Source organism: Hylobates moloch, unplaced genomic scaffold (genome assembly GCF_009828535.3).
Source record: "Hylobates moloch isolate HMO894 unplaced genomic scaffold, HMol_V3 SCAFFOLD_11, whole genome shotgun sequence".
Lineage (NCBI taxonomy): Eukaryota > Metazoa > Chordata > Mammalia > Primates > Hylobatidae > Hylobates > Hylobates moloch.
In genome coordinates, this window is record NW_026652286.1 from 2,101,389 (window position 1) to 2,122,109 (window position 20,721).

At 43.8% G+C, this 20,721-nt stretch overlaps 1 long non-coding RNA gene across 1 annotated transcript; it reads right to left on the minus strand.

Moving 5' to 3' along the window:
* Nucleotides 1-442: 442 nt before the first annotated feature.
* LOC116476127 (uncharacterized) lies at nt 443-5,509 on the minus strand. Its single transcript, XR_004250165.2, has 3 exons — nt 5,440-5,509; nt 2,858-2,961; nt 443-1,200 (listed from the first exon to the last, which is right to left on the minus strand). It is a non-coding gene; the product is annotated as an uncharacterized LOC116476127 (long non-coding RNA).
* Nucleotides 5,510-20,721: the final 15,212 nt, after the last annotated feature.

Genomic DNA, 20,721 nt, shown 5'->3' on the forward strand with positions numbered 1-20,721 from the left:
AGTCTCTTTATACACTACCAAAGATATCCTCAAGTGCTTACACTTTGCCTTATATTGGTAATTAATCATTCTGGGCCTTTCATTATCTTTCTCCAATGAAACTATGCACCCACCACCCCTAGCAACAGCCATCTCATTCTACAGTCTTTACAAATGCTATTTATCCAGAACCTCTCAAGTGCTTGACGTGCTGCAGCCCCTAGTACATTAATATCTACCTGTATCCCGTGCCAGCTCATCACCAGCGAAAGTGTTAGCAATTGCACCCTAACCACATGCCGGGGGCTCCCACTGTTCCACCTACTGTTTGTAATGGGGTCCTCAGAACCAGTCAGCCAGTGAGCGGCACAGCTCCCAAATCCCATTTTTGAGACTGCTGTCTTAGGTCAACTAACTGCTGTTGTAGGTCAGGTTTCCTGGGAAACAGACTCGGAAGCAGAGATTTGCATGTAGGCAGTTTATTGAGTTTTGGGAACAACACCTGTGAGAAGGAAAGGAGACTGGATTGGGTAGAGAGAGAAGTCAGGCTCTGATGCAGTGACAACAGAGGCTTCAGGAGATTCTACGGGGAGATCAGAAACTGGGATGGCCCTTTGGAGGTGTCCAATAAAGATGAGGAAGCCCGGCCTTCGTACGCCCCACTGACTTGTCATTGGATGCAGGATGCCCTAGCAAGGGGATCTCATTTTGGGCAACACAGCTTCGTTCGGTTGAGGGCAGCTCCTGGAAGAGACTCCGCTGTGAGCAGTCTGCAGCTAACACTACTTGCAGCTGAGGGAATAAGTAACCTGGTTCTGAAGGAGAGGCTGGGAGGCATAACCACACTCCACTCCAATGCGTGCTGTTACTCTACCCCTTTTAGAGATAAGTAAAACTGAGACACGGAGTAGGTAAGTAACTTCCCTAGCCAGGGAGTAACAGAGCCAGGGCCCATGCTCTGATGCCTCTCCAGGAGAAGGAGGGAAAGGAAGATCCTTCCTCCATTCCTGGGATCATGGCCAAGTCACGGAACAGGTTACACAGGCTAAGTCTGCTTTTTATATTCTAGGGTCTCCATACTGGTGCCCTTTTCTCTCTTCTTAGAGTCTTCTTCCCAGACCTCAGCCTCGAAGGCATGGTGGGGAGCATTTTGGGCTTGGGAGCGGAGATGATATTGTCTGGGTGGGAGTAGGCATGACTGGTGTTGAGGCAATGACTAGACTGCAAAAAAAAAAAAAGTTTATAAAGACAAGTCGAGGGAGGTAAAGTGAGATCGTGAGGCTAAGGTCAACTATGGGGGTCTGAATAGTCAAGCTAAGGAATCTGAACACTACTTTGTGCACAGTGATGAGGGGAGTGGAGGGTTCTGCGTAGAATTGGGTGGGTGAGCATGATGTTCATAGCATTGCCGGAGGAAGATTTTAATGTGTCCCGGGGCTGTGGATGAACTGGTGGCAGAGACTGGAGGCAGGGAAGTCTGTTAGGAGGCTGCAGCAAGAGTCTGAGAGCCGGGAGGAAGCAGAGACAGTGAGAATAGCAAAGAGAATGCTAGGCTAGGCATGCTGAGGCAACGATGTCAGCAATCCAAGCACGTTAAAGGCGATCATCTTAGGAGATACCAACATGGACAAAAGGACCTCAAGTGTGCCCCACAAAGGACCCTACAGCAAAGCTTCATTGAGATGAAAGCATTCAAGGGCTTACTATGGAAAAGGCAGCAGAAATTGCTTTCCCTCAGTGGAAGTGTAAGCACCTACGTGACAACTAATACATGAGTACAGGAGGGCACGTGGGTACACGGGTGACTGTCAATGTAGGTAAGGATTTTATTTAAAAACACTGATATGGTAATGCTGTGTGCCAGGCACTATTCTCTATGTGAAGATCAACTCAATCATTTATTGTTGCTGCAATTCTGTTACGTAGGTGTTATGGGAAAACTGAGGTTCAGAGAGTTTAAGTAATTTGCCCTAGGTTACCCAGTATTTTGGTCAGCTTAAACTGTTATAACAAAATACCATAAGGTGGATGGCTTATAAACAGACATCAATTTCTCCCAGTTCCGGGGACTGGAAGTCTGAGATCAGGCTGCCGGCATCGGCAGGGGGCTGGTGGGGGCCTCTTTTGGGCTGCAGACTGCCCACTTCTTCTTGTATCCCTGCGTGGTGGAAAACCAGCAAGGGAGCTCTCTGGGTTAAGGTCACCAATCCAGTCACGAGGGTTCCACCCTCCTGACCTAATTATCGCCCACAGTCTCCACCTCTTAACACCATCATATTGAGGGTTAGGATTTCAGCATAGGAATTTTGGGGGGATGCACACATTCATTCCATAACATCTAGTAAGTGGAAGAACCAGGATTCAAACCCAGACGCTGTCTCCATATTTCACACCACTGAGCACCATGCTGTGCTCAGGACGCCCTGTGATGCACTATGATAAAAATGAAAGTGGGAGCCAAGCACAGTGGCTCACGACTGTAATCTCAGCAATTTGGGAGGGCCAGGTGGGAGAGTCACTTGGGCCCAGAAGTTCGAGACCAGCCTAGGCCACATAGTGAGATCCCATCTCTACAAAAATTTAAAAATAAAAAAAATGAGCTTGGCATGGGGGCTTGTGCCTGTGGTCCCAGCTACTTGGAAGGCCAAGGTGGGAGGATCATTTGACTCTGGGAGGTGGAGGCTACAGTGAGCCAAGATCGCGCCACTGCACTCCAACTTGGGTGACAGAGTGAGACCCTGTCTCAAAAAAAAAAAGAAAAAAAAAAGTGGGGATAAAAAGATAATAGTCGCCAACTTACTGGTAAGTCCAGTTGAACTTTAAAAGTTGCCAAGATTTCTAATTTTTATTTTTGAGCCTATTGCTTCCACACTTTTACCTGTGACTTCATCTTATCTTCTCTCTCACATTTTGGATTCATAAACACCTTTTGGGAAGCCACGCCCATCGCTCTGTCTCGGGCTTCATCATGATCAGAACAGCCTGAAATAATCCCATACATCCACAGTGACAAACGGTGGAGCATCTTAGTATTAGGGAGTTAGTCACTTACTCTTTCCTTAAGTGCTTCCTTTGTTCATATGGAAAAAAACTATAGAACACCTGCCCTGTGTGGTCACTGGGCTGAAGATTAGAAATACAGAGAAGAGGCCGGGTGCGTGGCTCACGCCTGTAATCCCAGCACTTTGGGAGGCCGAGGCAGGTGGATCACCTGAGGTCAGGAGTTCAAGACCAGCCTGGCCAACATGGTGAAACCCCATCTTTACTAAAAATACAAAAAATTAGCTGGGCATGGTGGAGGGCGCCTGTAATCCCAGCTAATTGGGAGGCTGAGGCAGAAGAATCGCTTGAACCCGGGAGGCAGAGGTTGCAGTGAGCCGAGATCACACCATTGCACGCCAGCCCGGGCAACAAGAGCGAAACTCTGTCTCAAAAAAAAAAGAAAAAGAAAAGAAAAAAATAAATACAGAGAAGAATAAGGCTTGGCCCCTGTGCTTGAGGGGTTTGTAGTCTGAGGGACTTTGGTCACCCCAGGTCCCCCACCCAGAATTCTAAAAGCAATTTTCAATAGGGAGGCAGGGGAACATTCTATGGCTGTTGGAAGCTGCCGGGGGTGGGGTGGAGTTGATGGTACTGGTATAAGGAGGAGACTGGGGCAGTTATGCCGTAAGGGGAAATGTGAAACCTTGTCTTGATACACTTCTCAACCTGACCCTCAAATGCTTATCAGCTATTTTCTCAGTCTTGGAAGAAGCCCTGGGGGGTCCCTATTTCATTGACATTTTGATAGATCCATGAAAGAGTTAGGTGGTTTGCTCAATGTGCATAGAATTCTCTGTCCTCCAATTTCATCAAGTACATTTCTATCCTTAAAACGTGCTCGATAGAGAAAAGAGTATACACAACATATATCTAAGTACAAAGCATACATCATAAAATGAACATTTATAAACTGCTCCAATTCTGTTGGCTACCTGTGAACTCCTCCCTAATCCCGCCCCCTGCCTACCTCCCAGAAGTAACTGCTGTCCTGGATTTTGTGTTTATCATTTCCTTGCTTTTTAGGATAGTTTCGTCACACATATGTGACCCTAAACAATAGAGTGTTTAGTTTGGCTTACTTTTTTAGATTTGTAAAAATGGTTTCCTTCAGTATAGAGTCAGCTGTGACTTGCATTTCACATTGTATCTCTAAGATTCTTCCAAATTGCCCAGTGTAGCTGTACTTCATTTTCACAGCTGTTGATTAATTCATTCAATAAACATTGATTGGGTCCCTGTAATATTCTATTAAGTAAATATATCACAATTTATTTATATAGTCTCCTATCAATGAATGTTTGTGGTGTGTGTGTGTGTGTGTGCCTTTGTCAGTAATGCTACTGGGAACATTCTTGTGCATGGCTCCTGAAACATATGTGCAAGATTTTCTCAAGAGCACAGGTTTTCCAACTGGGATTCATGGCCTTTAGTGGGTCATAAAATCAATTTGATAGATTCAATCAATGCTTAAAAAAAAGAAAGAAACAGAGCAGAAACTGAGTTCCTTTCGTGTATAAACTGAGTTCCTTTCTAAGTATCTCCATGAAACTTTTGTTTCAGTTACTTTTGTGTATCCTGGGTTATGATGTGAAGGGATTTTCTTTTTTTTCTTTTTTTTTTTTTTTTTTTTTCCTGAGACGGAGTCTTGCTGTGTTGCCCAGAGCTGGAGTGCAATGGCACGGTCTCGGCTCACTGCAACCTCTGCCTCCCAGGTGAAAGCAATTCTCCTGCCTCAGCCTCCCTAGTAGCTGGGATTACAGGTGCATGCCACCACGCCTAGCTAATGAGATTTTCTTACTATAGTTCATAGAAAAGTTTGAAAGCCCTTGCTCTAAGGTGGTGCTTCTTAAACTATCTATGTGAGTTTTAAAATTTTTTCCAATCTGTCATGGACTGATACTTTTGTAAAATACAACAAAAATTAACTACTTGGAAAATGAAATTTTAAGAATTCGAAGACATACAAAATATAAACCCGAATTTTTAATTATTATATTCAACAGACATAAATTATAATCCAATGAATATAGTGTGGCAGTTTTTCACAAAAGACAAAATATGGAAGCAACCCGAGGGTCCGTTGATGGATGAATGGATAAACAGAATGTGGTAGAAACATACAATAGAATATTACTCACTCTTTGAAAGGAAGTAAATTCTGACACATGCCACAACATGGATGAACCTTGAGGACATGAGGCCAAATGAAATCAGTCACAAAGGGACAAAGCTATATGATTCCACTTATATGAGTACTTGGAGTAGTCAAGATCATAGAGACAGAAAGTAGAATGGTGGCTGATAGGGGCTGGGAGAAGGGGAAGTTGTTGGTACGTGTATCAGTCTGTTCTCACACTACTAATAAAGACATACCTGAGACTGCGTAATTTATAAAGGAAAGAAGATTAATTGACTCACAGTTGAGCATGGCTAGGGAGGCCTTAGGAAACTTACAATCATGGCAGAAGGAGAAGCCAACACATCCTTCTTCACATGGCAGCAGCAAGGAGAAGTTCTGAGCCAAGCAGTGGCGGGAGGGGAAAGCCCTTTATAAAACCAGCAGATCTTGTGAGAACTCACTATCACGAGAACAGCATGGAAGTAACTGCCCCCCATGATTCAATTACCTCCCACTGGGTCCCTCCCACAACATGTGGGGATTATGGGAGCTACAGTTCAAGATGAGATTTGGGTGGGGACACAGCCAAACCATATCAGTATGTAATTTCAGTTTGGGAAGATAAAGTTCTAGAGATGCATGGTGGCGATGGTTGCGTGACAATGTGAATGTACTTAATGTCACCAAATTGTATGCTTAAAATGGTTAAAATGGTCAATTTTATGTTATGGATATTTCACTATGATTTTTTAAATGTCTAAACAAATAAATATAGTGTGTCAGTATCAAGTTGCTATGAACTTTTTTACGTGCTTACTCTTTCTGTATTTCTAACAGATTATTCACATATCAGCACCAGGACCATACTTTGAGTAGCATTGCTTCAGGTCGTACATCTAAGAACAGATCAACTGGTGTGTATGCTAGGCACATGTTTACCTTTACAAGATAATCTCAAATTGTTTTGCAAAGAGGCTCTTCAATTCTATACTCCCAATAGCAGGTGTATTAAGAATTTTCTTTGCTCCTCATCCTTGCCAATACTTAGAACTGTCAGAATTCTTAATGTTTGCCAATCTGGTGGGTGTAAAATAGTATCTAGTTTTGGTCTTCTTTGCATTTCCCTGATTATTAATAAACTTGAGCATCTTTTTATATGTTTATTGACTAGTTGTGTTTTTTATTTTGTGAAATGCCTATTTAAATCTTTTGCTCATTTTTCTACTGGGCTGTTGGTATTTTATTATTGATTTGTAAGAGTTTGTTTAATCAGCAAATATTTACTGAGCACCTGCTATGTGCCAGGCACTCTTGTGTATTATGTATGCAGTGAGCAAAATACACCAAAATTCCTGGTCTCATTTCAAAGTTTATAGTCTATTGGGGACAGCAGGAGGCAGGCAATCAAATCATTTAGTTAAATAGGTAGTATGTACGGCAATGATAAATGCGGAGGTTAAAAATAAGGCAGGAGCCGGGCATGGTGGCTCATGCCTGTGATCCCAACACTTTGGGAGGCTGAGGAGGGCGGATCCAACACTTGAGGTCAAGAGTTCAAGACCAGGTCAAGAGTTCACCACCACCAATATGGTGAAACCTCATCTCTACTAAAAATACAAGAGTTAGCCAGGCATAGTGGCACACGCCTGTAGTCCTAGCCACTCGGGAGGCTGAGGCAGGTGGATTGCTTGAACCCAGGAAACAGAGATTGCAGTGAGCCAAGACTGTGCTACTGCACTCCAGCCTGGGCAACAGAGCAAGACTCTGTCTAAAAAAAAAAAAAAACCCAGGAAAGGCAATAGGCAGGGAGTGGTGGTGAGCTTTGCAATTTTTGAACAGTGGTCAGGAAAGGTTTTTTGAAAAATACGACATTTGAGCAAAGATCCTGAAAGAGATGAGGACATATGCAGGTAGATGGCTGTAGGAAAAGTTGATTATATATTCATTTGTCAGTTACATGCATTACAGATACCTTCTACTTTGTGGCTTGCCTTCTCACTTTCTTGAAGATGTATTTTGAAAGAAGTTCTTATTTTTAATATACTGTATCAGTCTTTTATTTTATGGCTAGTACATTTTGTACCTTGTATAGAAAATCTTTCCCTGTCTAACATCATAAAGGAATTCCATATTTTCTCTGAAAGTTTTAAAGTTTTGCCTTGTAAATTTTGCTTTTAATTTATACAGAATTTACTTTTGGAGATGGTATGATATAGGGATCTATCTTTCCCCCCATATGAATAACAAATTGTGGGTACCATTTATTAGATAATCTATCCTTTTCCTGTGGTCTGTGATGCCATCTCTGTCATAAATCAGGTTTTTATATATGTGCAGATCTGCTTTGGGGGATTCTGTTCAATTCCATTTGTCAATGTGTTTGTCCCTATTGCTATACCACACTCTATTACTTACTATGACTTAATATTATGTTTTTATACATGAAGACTTGGTTTCTCTTAGGACTCCATCCTTCCGTATACATTTTAGAATTAGCTGCTTGCCAAGTTCCTTGAAAACCCTCTTGAGATATTAACTAGAGTTCAGTTGACTCTGTAGATCAATTTGAAGAGAATTGACATCATTTCTTCCCTTCCCTTCCCTTCCCTTCCCTTCCCTCCCCTCCCCTCCCCCCCCCTCTCTCTCTTTCTTTCTCTCTTTCTTTCTCTCTTTCTTCTTTCTTTTTGTGACAGAGTACAGGCTGGAGTGCAGTGGCACAATTATGGCTCACTCCAACCTCTGCCTCCTGAGCTCAAGTGATCCTCCCACTCAGCCTCCTGGGTAGCTGGGACTACAGGCATGCACCACCACACCCAGCTAATTTTTGTATTTTTAGTAGAGTCAGGGTTTCACCATGTTGGCCAGGCTGGTCTTGAACTCCTGACCTCAAGTGATCTGCCCTCTTCTGCCTCCCAAAGTGCTGGGATGACAGGCATGAGCCATTGCGCCCAGCCCAATTTCTAGGATTTCTGCACTAATGTGGAATGGATGAGATTAACCTCTCATTTTCTTGACCAATTTTATTTCTTGACATGCCTCTAATGGATTTGTCACTGTCGCTAAGCACAGGTTAATTATCTATAACTTAGAAGGCCCTTTTTTCCCTCTGCTGGTCACCCAGTAGCCTTTCCATTCTGGCCTTTTCCTTCTAACATCAGCGCTCTGATGTCTGAGCACCAACTACAGTGGAGGCCACACACAGCCCCGACAGTTCAATGGTAGGCTTGAAGAGGCCAAGCCCCTGGAGGCCTGGCTGATTGTCAATCATATCCCTCTTCTCCTGCTCAAAACTTATTTTGTCTGAGAAGCTCTTCCTGATTGCCAGCCTATGATCTACCTCGAGGGCAGGAGCCACATCTTTTTGTCCCTCTATCCCTAGGGCCTAGCGCAATGTTTGCACAGGGCAGCCACTCATAAACGTCTGTGGAGTTGAGTTTACCCAACCCAATTCTGAGCTCTTCTTGGCTTAGTTGACACTGATTAAGTTTTTTTTTTCAAAATGTTCTTAAGCCTTTTTTTTTTACATGCGTGTCATGCATATGCAAAAGATAGACAGTGGTGGTTTTGCAGATAAGAATTGTGTGTATTGAGGAATTTCTTTTAATCTTTCCAATGCCAAGGCCTGCCTCATACAAGCCTAAGTCCCTTCAAAGTCTTGTCCCATTGGTGTTTTTATTCACACTCTTCCTCACACATTGAAAATTCTAGCTGGGCCTGACTCTAATGTTTCCCGGGCCAGCCCTGCCCCTTCCTGCTTTTACCTTCGGGCCGTACCTTTGCTCACGTTGTGACCTTTTCTGTCTTCAACCCCTCTTCTTCTCATGAACTCCTCTGTCTTTTACGTTTTACTGAAACAAAATCCTTGGTGAGATTGTCCTCTCTTCCTCTCCTTTCCTCCTTCACTCCCTTGGAATCAGTCTTTCATCCTCTGTGCTATACAGATATTACGTACATGCCTTTAAAAAAGTTCTTAAAATCTCTGAACTAGTTCAGTGTATATTTCCTAAAATCAGAAAATTGTCTTAACAGAAGTATGCTACAGGCTGGATGTGGTGGCTCATGCCTGTAATCCCAGCCCTTTGGGAGGCCGTGGCAAATGGATCACTTGAGGTCAGGAGTTCGAGACTAGCCTGGCCAACATGGTGAAACCCCGTCTCTATGAAAAGTACAAAAGTTAGCCGGCATGGTGGTGGGCACCCGTAATCCCAGCTACTTGGGAGGCTGAGGCAGGAGAATCGCTTGAATCCGGGAGGCGGAGGTTGTGGTGAGCCAAGATCACACCACTGCACTCTAGCCTGGGCAACACAGCCAGATTCCATCTCAAAAAACAACAACAAAAAAGAAGTACACTACAGTTGTCAAAATCAGGAAATTAACATGGACACAAGTACCATTATCTAATCCACAGCTCATTCTCAAAATCATCTGCGATCCCTCTCATTACCATTATTGTAACAACCACATTACTTTATAGATATGTATTCACATTTTTCTGTGCTCTTGCGTGCACATAATAACCCTAGGAGTCTGGGATTATATCTTTTATCCTTGTGTCTTCCGCGTGTGTGTGCATGTGTGTGTGGGGGTGATTAATCAATGAAATCATGTGGCTTGTTTTGGCTTCCTTAGTCCTTCCTGTACGGCCTTTCCCTTCCTGCCCTGGGGTGCGCTCCCTCATTCTGTGGACCGGTGCCGTCCGTCTTTCTCCCTCTCTCTGAACCCTGACACTCACTTCATTTCTGAGCCTTCAGACTAAGTAAGATGACTTAGTTTAAATGGTGGCTTGCAATCCTTCTCCTCCCGAGTAGATACTGAAGGGTAGGCCCAAATGAACACTGCAGTCCTGCTGTCCTCAAGGGCCTCTGTTTCTAGTGTGCTGTGGCCTCCTCCAAAAGTCAGCACTGTGACTTGCTCACACTCTGTGCTTGATGTCTACTGGTCCAGCGAATGAATGCAAGTGTGAGAAGGTGGCCCCGAGATGATGAGCCCAGGGTTCAAGCACTCTCCAATCAGGCCACTTGGCTGCATCGTCAATGGCTGGACATACTGTTCCAAACTGGCAGTATTATATTACTTCCCTTTAGCTCATTTAAAGCCAACAGGCAGTTCTGAGAAGCATGTCAGACTAGAAACTTGGACTGCCTGTTTTATGAGGGGAAAAAATATCACTAAGAGACCAAGGAGAGAAATTGAAAAAGCGCTGAAACACACCTCATGGGGGTTGTCACTATTTTAAAATGCTTGACTTTTTAGCTGGCTTCACTTATCCCTTAAATGCTTGGAGCTCCGAGGGGAGAAAATTCTGCAGAATTTGCAGACAGGTTCCCTGCCCTCAATAAGCTTATAATTCATGCCGTGTGCTTGATTTAGCTCTTTGCTTTCACGTTGTCTCCTATTCTTTATCGAGCCTTTCTATTTCCCACATTATTCTTGTTTATTTCATTGCATGATTGATGGTGAACCTTTGTGGAGCGCCAATAATGTGCATGACAATGTGAGAAACTTGGAATTAGGTCCCGGTGGGCTTATAATACAAGATTGACTCTAATACCAGCTTGTGTTTTTCCACCTATCTGCTGCTTTTCGTTTTTTTCCGCGGGGTTCAGTGCCTTCACAAGAAGTAGCTACCATTCTCCTGCTCCATTCAAATCCCCTTCTAAGCACTATGATCTTCCTAAACCTACATTTGACACTTTGGCCTCTTGTCTCCCCTCTGTGAGGTGTTTCAGGACAAGAATCCATTCTTCACAGATTGGGCAAAGTGTTTTGATCCCAGTGGAAAGTCGAGAGAAACCCTGGTCTTCTATCCTCTCCTGGGCAACAGAGCCCAGAGGGCATCTTCAGGGGTTCCCAAAAAGGCACTGTGGGAGCACAGGCAGAAGATGATTCCAGTGGCTGAAGAGGCCAAAACTCTGCCCGCCATCTTGCCTGCAGTGAAGGGGGGCTATGCTCATCCCAGCAGTTAATCCTCTGATCGCTGGTTATGGATAAATAAACTTGGGCCACCTGATCCCTCACAGGGCTCTTGGAGAGAAGCAGTGAGGGGTTGCTCTGTTCCCAGGATGGTTCTGTCATGGGACTGGTTTCTTGGGGATGATTAGCACTCCTCTGCTACAGCCCCAAATCAAACCCAGCGGGCTTATGTTACGACACCCTGCAATATTTGTTGACACTGTTTTCCTGCTCAAATTGCCATCCTGTCTTCGTGAGGTGAAGGGGAGGAGGGAGAGTGAGGTGAGGAAGCAGTAAGAGGAACGCAGGTCACATCTCATCCTCCCACGGGGACCAGAGCCAGCCTCCTCCCCACTGCGCCTTTTCTGATGTTTTGTCCAATCTCATTGGTGTCTCAAGCCTCCCAGAGTTCCAGCCCCTTCCCCTAGGGAGGTGATTTTTCACAGTGAATCCGCTTGTCCTGACTCCCCGCTTTTAGCACTCTCTTAATTCCAGCCATTGTTTTACTTCTAAATGCACATTAAATAGCCCATCTTTCTCTTTGATTCTTTTCACCTTGCTGGTGTTTGTAGATGGAATGATCATCCTTGATTTATGAGTTAGCCAAGCTGTGCGTAATTATTTCTTCATCTTCACTCATGGATCCTTCCATCCCTTAATCACTCTTGTTTTTCCCTCTGCTGCCACTTTCTGTACATTTGTGTGGTAACGAGGCAGCTAGTGCCGTGTCCAGTTCCTGTTCCGGGGACTCAGTGTCCGATGAGGGCAGTTAATGTGCCCAGGACCCGCCCCTCCACATCATGAGTCAGCTTGTCCCTGAGTTTTTCAGCACTTAACACCTTCATCATTTCAGCCACTGTGTCTATTGAAAGTGCGTGGACCACAAAATACCGTGGTTCATCCCTCTGTCTCTCTCTCTGTCTGTCTGTCTCTCCCTTGCTCTCTGTCTCCGTCTCTAGTGTTTGTGGTGGAAGGATTGTTCTTGATCTATGAATGTATTTATTCCTGGTGACTTCTGAATAAAGCACTGCACACGCTTCACTGTAGATGTTTTCCTGGATCTCCCATTGTGTGGGGTAATTTAGGAAGAGGCATTGTGAGGGTGGAGGAGGGGTAATGTGTCTAGTTTCAGGCAGCCTGGGTTCAAATCCCAGCCTCTTCACTGCCCCTTCCTAGCTGAGTGACCTTGGGCAAGTCTCTTAACCTCCAGAAACCTCACTTTCTGTACCCATCAAATGGAAATCTGCTTGCTGGAATAGAGAGTTGCTGTAAGGATGAAATGAGACAGCTTGCATGAGCGCGGCGTAGTGACAGGCACACGGCAGGGCTCAATGCGTGTGGGTTTCCTTCAGTTCATGTACTCGGCTGCTTTGTTGGGTGGTTCTCAGACTTTTGGAATTTGTAGACTACGAAAATCTCAAAATACGTTTCGAGGAGTCCAAGTTTGCCAACTTTTTATTTTGCCAAGTAAGAACAGTAAAAAAAAAAATAATAACACAACTAATCTCAGTCTATTTTCACTACATTTCCCACAAAAGAAACAAAAAATAAAGAGGACATAATTTGAGTTAAAAATGAAACGCATTTATTTAGCTTTACAGAAAACTATATTGTTCTGACTTGGCTTATCTCACCAGGGATGGATGGAAACTTGGTTCACAGATCAGCATTTGGGGATCGTTGCTCTCACTGACAACTCAAACAGGCTTTCCAGATGAGCGCGTCCTCACTCTAGACACCTGGCCCTGAGGTGGGAGGGGTAGGTAGGAGCATGAGGGGGCGGCACATTTTTCAGTGTTAAGTTTAAAGTTTAAAGATCTGCCAGGTGTGATTGCTGGGTCCGGGGGTCTTGGGACTGCTAGAAATGAGTAGATGTGAGAAGTTGATGTGTACAACGTGGAGTAAGTGTAGAAAGCAGCAGCAGAATATTTCATGTCCGAGTGTCAGGTAAATGAAAAGCTCTATGCATTTTAGTTTTTAAAAGGATGCAAGTGAACAATCAAAACTTGCCACACATCACGGGAGTTCGAGACCAGCCTGGACAACCAAGTGAGACGCGGTCTCTACAAAAAATTAGCCCAGTAGGATGGCTCATGCCTGTAGATCCAGCTACTTGAGAAGCTGCAGTGGGAGGCTGGGTTGAGCCCAGGAGATGGAGGCTGCAGTGAGCCATGATCACATCACTGTACCCCAGTATGGGCAATAGAGTGAAATCCTATCTCCAAAAACTCCCAAACAAACCCCAGAACCAGAAACCAAAGCAAAACTTGCCACATCTGTAGCTGAAATGTGTTTAGGCTCATGTTGGTTTCACTCTGACCGTCTCTTGAATTCCCTGTGACTTTTCAGACACACACACACACACACAGGTATAGTTTGGGGCTACGGTATTCCAGATCTGGTCTAAGTATAGAGGTGAATTGTTTTTTGAGAAGTTTGAGCCAACTCTGCTCAGCTGGTTTCACTTAGGGAAGGGCAGAAAAATCCTTGTTCCTTCCTAGGAGAAAATAAATTTACATACATATGTATTTATAGGTCTATACATGTACTTTTTTTTTTTTTTTAGACAGAGTCTTGCTCTGTTGCCTAGACTGAAGTGCAGTGGTGCAATCACAGCTCACTGCAACCTCCATCTCCCAGGTTCAAGCGATTCTTCTGCCTCAGCCTCTCGAGTAACTGGGATGACAGGGGCCCGCCACCATGCTGGGCTAATTTTCGTATTTCTAGCAGAGACGGCGTTTCATCATGTTGGCCAGGCTGGTCTTGAACTCCTGACCTCAAGTGATCTGCCCCTCTTGTCCTCGTCCTTATTTTTGTTTATTTATTTATCTTTAGAGAGAGGTGCTCACTCTGTCACCCAGGCTGGAGTACAGTGGTGCAGTCATAGCTCACTGTAGCCTCAACCTCCTGGGCTCAAGCAATCCTCCCACCTCAGCCTCCCAAATAGCTGGGACTACAGGTGTGAGTTACTGCACCCAGCCCACATATATTATATATGTATAGGCTGATACAATCTTGGCTCACTGCAACCTCTGCCTTCTGGGTTCAAGCAATTCTCAAGCCTCAGCCTCTTGAGAAGCTGGGAACACCACGCCCAGCTAAGTTTTGTATTTTTAGTAGAGATGGGTTTTCACCATGTTGCCCAGGCTGGTCTCAAACTCTTGGTCTCAAGTGACCTGCCCGTCTCAGCGTCCCAAAGTGCGGGGATTACAGGCCTGAGCCACTGCACCCAGCCTAAATATGTTTATTATACACACACACATATACACATTTGGAATCCTTTAATGTTGGGGTCTTTTAACATCTGGTTGACTCATACTTGGGTAGGGAACCTCGGTAGAAGATCTTAGCAGCAACTATTGAGCTGCAGGGATTGACGTCTAGAAGCAGGCATGGAGCAAGCCTCTCCCTCTCTGTGTCCACGTGGGAGCACACTGCTCCTGTGCTGGAACTGCTTCTGAGTCCCAGGTACTGCTGACTTTGCAGAAGAAAAATCACGGCACTTACTGTGTGCCAAGTGCTCTGCGAAGCGCCTCACGCATATCATCTTGTTTAACCTTCATACAGCCCTCTGAGCTAAGCATTATTAGAAGGCCCATTTTTACAGATGAGAAAACCGAGGCTTACAGAGCCTTAGGCCAGGTTGTCCAAAACGGCATAGAGCTGATGAGCTGATGAGCTTCTGGCTCATGTTTCAGCTACTAGGATGTCTAGCTAAAATCTTAGGCCTGACATGAGTGGGAAGTAGACTTCAACTATCCCTTCCGACACAGCCCTTGGAAAAGGAGGCGCTCCTCTCCCCATTTACTGCTATTTACTTTTTTAACTCTCTGGAGCACCCCTAAAACATGGCATTTCTCCCTGTTCTTTAAATAGACAACCTAGGAAACTTTCTGGAGAAAAATTTAGCAATATTTATCAAAAGCCTTAAAATATTTATGCTCTTTGACCCAGAAATTGCACTGCTAGGAATTTATCCCATAGCTCATATGTTTCAGGTCTCCCCAACCCACGGGTACAAAGGGCTCAAGTGTTACCTCCGCAGAGGAGCCCTGACCACCCCAGCTACAGTGCTTCTCCCCTCCCTTTTTTTGTCTTTCTTCAAAGTACTTGCCTCCAGGTGAAATGATAGGCTGTAACTGTCATAGAAGGTGAGTCCCCTGATAGCAGGGATTTTTCTGTTTTGCCCGTGCTTTATGTCCAGTGACTAAAATAGCACCCGGCACATTGTAAGCCGGCAACAAAGATTCATCAAAGAACGAATGAGCTTATGTTACATAAATACCTCAACTCCCAAGACTCTGAACCCTCATCGGCTTGGCTGGCAGCGGGTCTAGTCTTTTACAAATTTCCCACGCTTTCACACTGCCAAGGTTCCTCTAGAAGTTTCCGTAAGTTTGTCCCAGTCATTGCTCTGCACTGCTGCCAGCAGGTGGAGAGAGACATTCAGTCATGTCCCTTGAGACCAGATTCCACATCCCCTGGTCTCCCTGGCAGCCTCCAAGGAGGCGTTCCTGCCATGCCACCTGCACCTGCTGGCCTCCACAGCCACAAGTGCTGCTGCCTCTTTGAGCTATCATGTTGTTGCTGGTCATGCCAGGAGCTTAGCTCACCCCTTGCAGAGGCAGTTTCAGTCCACACGTGGCCTTGGTTTCAACCTCTGCCCGTTTGTACAGGCAGTGAGGACCCCCCCCCTCCCCCACCTACTTTTGTCAAGTTCTGCCAGGGAGAGTTCTGTAACAAAGTTGCCTGGATCTCAACATGCTACAGCCTTTTCCACGTACCCCAACAGGCAGACATGTCCACAAGGCACCTCCAGACCCAGGGCTGCTGGGTAGAGGGGGGTACACCAGGTGTGTCTGGAATCTGCCTTATCTCCCAGCCTCAAGCCCTGCACCTGGGTCTGATTCAGCCTGAGGGAGCTTGTCTCTTCTTTAGCAGTGAGTTGAGAAGTGGAGAGTGGCATATATCAGAATCAGACTCTCCGGGTGTGGAAGGGTGGGGAAGAGAGACGAAAGAACCCCACCCCTACTTCCCTGAAAACACCTGCCCAGGGTGAGTGCATTCCTCCTGGCTTACTCCTCTGTCCTGAGGGTTCTTCTTTTGCAATCTGGACTCAGTTTTGTTGTTGTTGCTGCTTTCTTTTAATCAACTTTATTGAGCTGTAATTTACACACAATAAAATTCACCCATTTTAACCGTACAAATGTATAAACCCATTTAACCACTACTACATTCAAGATACAGAACATTCCCATCTTCCCCGAAATTTCCCTTAAGCCCCTTTGTGCTCAATCTCCCCCACCAACCTCACCCCATCCCAGGCATTGATTTGTTTTCTGTCTCAATAGATTAGTTTTACCAGTTCTAGAATTTTCTATAAATGACATCATATTGAATGTTCTCTTTCGTGTCTGGCTGTTTTTCACTTAGCATAGTTTTTGAAATTCTTCTATGTTGTTGCACGTATTGATAGTTCATTCCTTTTCATTGCTAAGTAGTATTCTATTGCCTGAATATACTGAAATTTGTTCACCCATTCTCCTGTTGATGGACGCTTGAGTGGTTCCAGTTTTGGGGCTGTCATAAATAAAGCTGCTATGAATATTTGTGTACTCATGTTTTGGTGGACATGTTTTTTTTTTTTGGTTTTTTTTTTTTTGCGTTGAATAAATATCTGAGGCTTGAATTGCCAATTATATGGAAAGTGTATATATCTAACTTCATAGTAACCGACAAACTGTTTTCCAAAGTGGCTTTGCCATTTTGCATTCCTGCCAGCAGCGTATGAGCATTTGTTTGCTCTACACCCTCACCAGTATTTGGTATGGTCAGCTAAAACCTGTTTTTACATTCAGACCTTCAAAGTCTCATCTTAGATGCAAATAGATTTATAAAGAGGGCGACATCACCCCATTTCACTCACCCCATGAATCCCAGTCTTTTTCTTTTTTAAAAAAATTGGAACAGAGTCTTGCTCTGTTACCCAAGCTGGAGTGCAGTGGTGCGATCTTGGCTCACTGCAATCTCCACCTCCCAGGTTCAAGTGATTCTTGTGCCTCAGCCTCCGGAGTAGCTAGGACTACAGGCATGTGCACCTCAGCTAATTTTTGAATTTTTAGTAGAGACGGGGTTTCATCATGTTGGCCAGGCTGATCTCGAACTCCTGACCTCAAGTGATCCTCCCGCCTCGGTTTCCCAGAGTGCTAGGATTACAGACGTGAGCCACCATGCCCGGCCCACGAATCCCAGTCTTAAATGCAAATGGACCTGCTAGACAGGGGGAGGTTTGGTCTAAATCCTATCATCAGCCTTGTCTAAGTTCCAGTTTCTGCCCATTTATAGCTCAAATGAAATCATCAGATAGATACATCCATTTATATGTTCTCAAGGATGTTCATTGAAGCCTTGTCTAGAAACAGTGAAAAAAAACCTAGAAATGATCCAAGTGTCAAAAACTAATAGACTGCTGATTCTAGGACTAGGGCAGGTAATATACAAGATAAACCTGTAGCATCCTGTAGTGCCAGAAGGTAAGGAAGGCGCAAACAAACATCTAATTCACAGTGATAGGAGTATGTCAAAGGAATGCAGGAGCCAAATTGAAGAGCTCCCAGTGGCTAAAACTAAACCAGTTTGAATAACCAAATAAAGTAGTATTAGATAGTACCGATATTAATGACTGAATAGATAAATAATTTGGGAAGAAAAGACAAATCTCTCATGCCGTAGAAGTTAAAATAATGTTTGTAGATACCCTGTCCTCAAGAAGGGAAGCAAAACTCCCCACTCTTTACGTGTGGGCCACACATAGTGACTTTTCTTCCAAAGCAGTCAGTGTGGAAAGGAAATAAGAAGAGTCACTTAGAAGAATCGCTTGAATCCAGGAGGCAGAGGTTACAGTGAGCCAAGATCGCGCCACTGCACTCCAGCCTGGGTGACAGAGTGAGACTCGGTCTCAAAAAAAAAAAAAAAGAAGAGTCACTTTACAGTGGAGAAATGTGCAAACACTACCCTAGCCAGGTGATCAAGGTTAACATCAATCGTGATAAGTCATGTTGATACTGTGGGCCCTTTGATATGATGTAATGAAAATGGCAGTTCACCTCTGTAGGTCTTCCTCCTAAAACATACATCTCCAATCTAATCATGAGAAAAACATCAGACAAATCTCAGATGAGAAACATTCTACAAAATACATAATAAGTACTCCTCAAAACTGTCAAGGTTATCAAAAACAAGGAAAGTCTGAGAAACTGTCCCAGCCAAGGGGGGTGTAAGGAGACACGAAAACTAAATGTAAAATGTTCTGGAACGGATCTTGGAACAGAAAAAGGACAGTAGTAAAACTTAGAAATTTGAATAATTATGGGCTTTAGTTAATAACAGTGTATCAATATAGGTTCATTGATTGTAATAAATGTACCACACTAATGTAGGATGTTAGTAATAGAGGAAACTGGGTATGAGGTCTAAAGGAACTCTCTGTAGTATATTCATATTTTTCTGTAAATCTAAAACTGTTAATAAATAAAAAGTTTATTTACCCCCTCTCCCAATAGTGGACTTCCTAAATAAATTACAGTAGCTTCATTAAATGGAGTATACTACAGCCTTTAAAGTGGATGCAATAGATATTTATATGTGCATCAGAAAATATTCTTGGCTGGCCTTGGTGGCCCACGCCTGTAATCCCAGCACTTTGGGAGGCTGAGGTGGGTGGATCACTTGAGGTCAGGAGTTTGAGACCAGCCTGGCCAACATGGTGAAACCCTGTCTCTACTAAAAATATAATAATGAGCTGGGCATGGTGGCGGGCACCTGTAATCCCAGCTACTCGGGAGGCTGAAACAGGAGAATCATTTGAATGCAGGAGGCAGAGGTTGCAGTGAGCTGAGATTGTGCCATTGCACTCCAGCCTAGGTGACAAGAGTTAAACTCAGTCTCAAAAAAAAAAAAAATTCTTAAAACATTGTTAAAGTGAAAAAAGTCAGTAACAGAATAATACATACACCACAATCTGCTTTTAAAAATACCTGTTCATATGGGAAAAGTATAGAAGGCCAAATCAACATGCTAAGAGAAATTGTCTATAGGTGAGATAATTTCCAATTGTTTAATTTATTTTTCTTTTTACTTACCTCTATTCTCTCTCTTTCTCTCTCTCTCTCTCTCTTTTTTTTTTAGACAGGGCTCATTCTATTGCCCAGGCTGGATGGAGTGCAGTGGCGTGATCACAGCTCACTGCAGCCTCAACCTCCTGGGCTCAAGTGATCCTCCCACTTCAGCCTCCTGAGTAGCTGGGACTACAGGCATGTGCCAACACACCCAGCTATTTTCATATCTTTTTTTACAGATGGGGTCTCATCATGTTGCCCAGACTGGTCTCAAACTCTGGGGCTCAAGCAATCAATCCACCTGCCTTGGCCTCCAAAAGTGCTGGGATTATAGGCATGAGCTACCGTGCCCAGCCTATTTTATCATTTTTAAATGATGGTTCACCTCTATGACAAAGCCTCAGCCAACATCATACTGAATGGGCAAAAGCTGAAAGCATTCCCTTTGAGAACTAGAACAAGACAAGGATGCCCATTCATACCACTCCTATTCAACATAGCACTGGAAGTCCTAGCCAGAGCAATCAGGCAAGAGAAAGACATAAAGAGCATCCAAATTGGAAAAGAAAAAGTCAAACTATCTCTCTTCACTGATGATATGATTCTATACCTAGAGAACCCTAAAGACTCTGCCAAAAGGCTCCTGGAACTGATAAATGACTTCAGTAAAATTTCAGGATACAAATCAATGTACAAAAATCAGTAGCATTTCTGTGCACCAATAATGTTCAAGCTGAGAGCCAAAACAAGAATACAATCCCATTTTCAACACACACACACAAACCTACAAATACATCTAACAAAGGAGGCGAAAGAGCTCTACAAGGAGAACTACAAAGTACTGCTGAAAGAAATCATAAATGACACAAATGGATAAACATTCATGCTCATAGATTGAAAGAATCAATATTGTTAAAATGGCCAGACTGCCCAAAGCAATCTACAGATTCAGCACTATTCCTACCAAACTACCAATGTCATTTTTCACAGAATTAGAACAAACTATTCTAAAATTCATATGGAACCAAAAAAGAGCCTGAATAGCCAAAGCAATTATAAGCAAGAAGAACAAAGCCAAAGGTATCACATTTCCTGACTTCAAACTATACTACAGGGCTACAGTGACCAAAACAGCATGGTACTGGTACAAAAACAGACACATAGACCAATGGAACAGAATAGAAAACCCAGAAATAAGGCTGCACACCTTAGTCATCTGATCTTTGACAAAGTTGACAAAAATAAGCAATGAGGAAAGGACTCCCTATTCAATAAATGGTGCTGGAATAGCTGGTTAGCCATATGCGGAAGAATGAAACTGGACCCCTACCTTTCATCACATATACAAATTAACTCAAGATGGGTTAAAGATTTAAATGTAAGTCCTCAATCTATAAGAATACTAGAAGAAATCCTAGGAAACACCATTGAGGACATTGGCCTTGGGAAAGAATTTCTAAGTCTTCAAAAGCAATTGCAACAAAACCAAAAATTGATAATTGGGGCCTAATT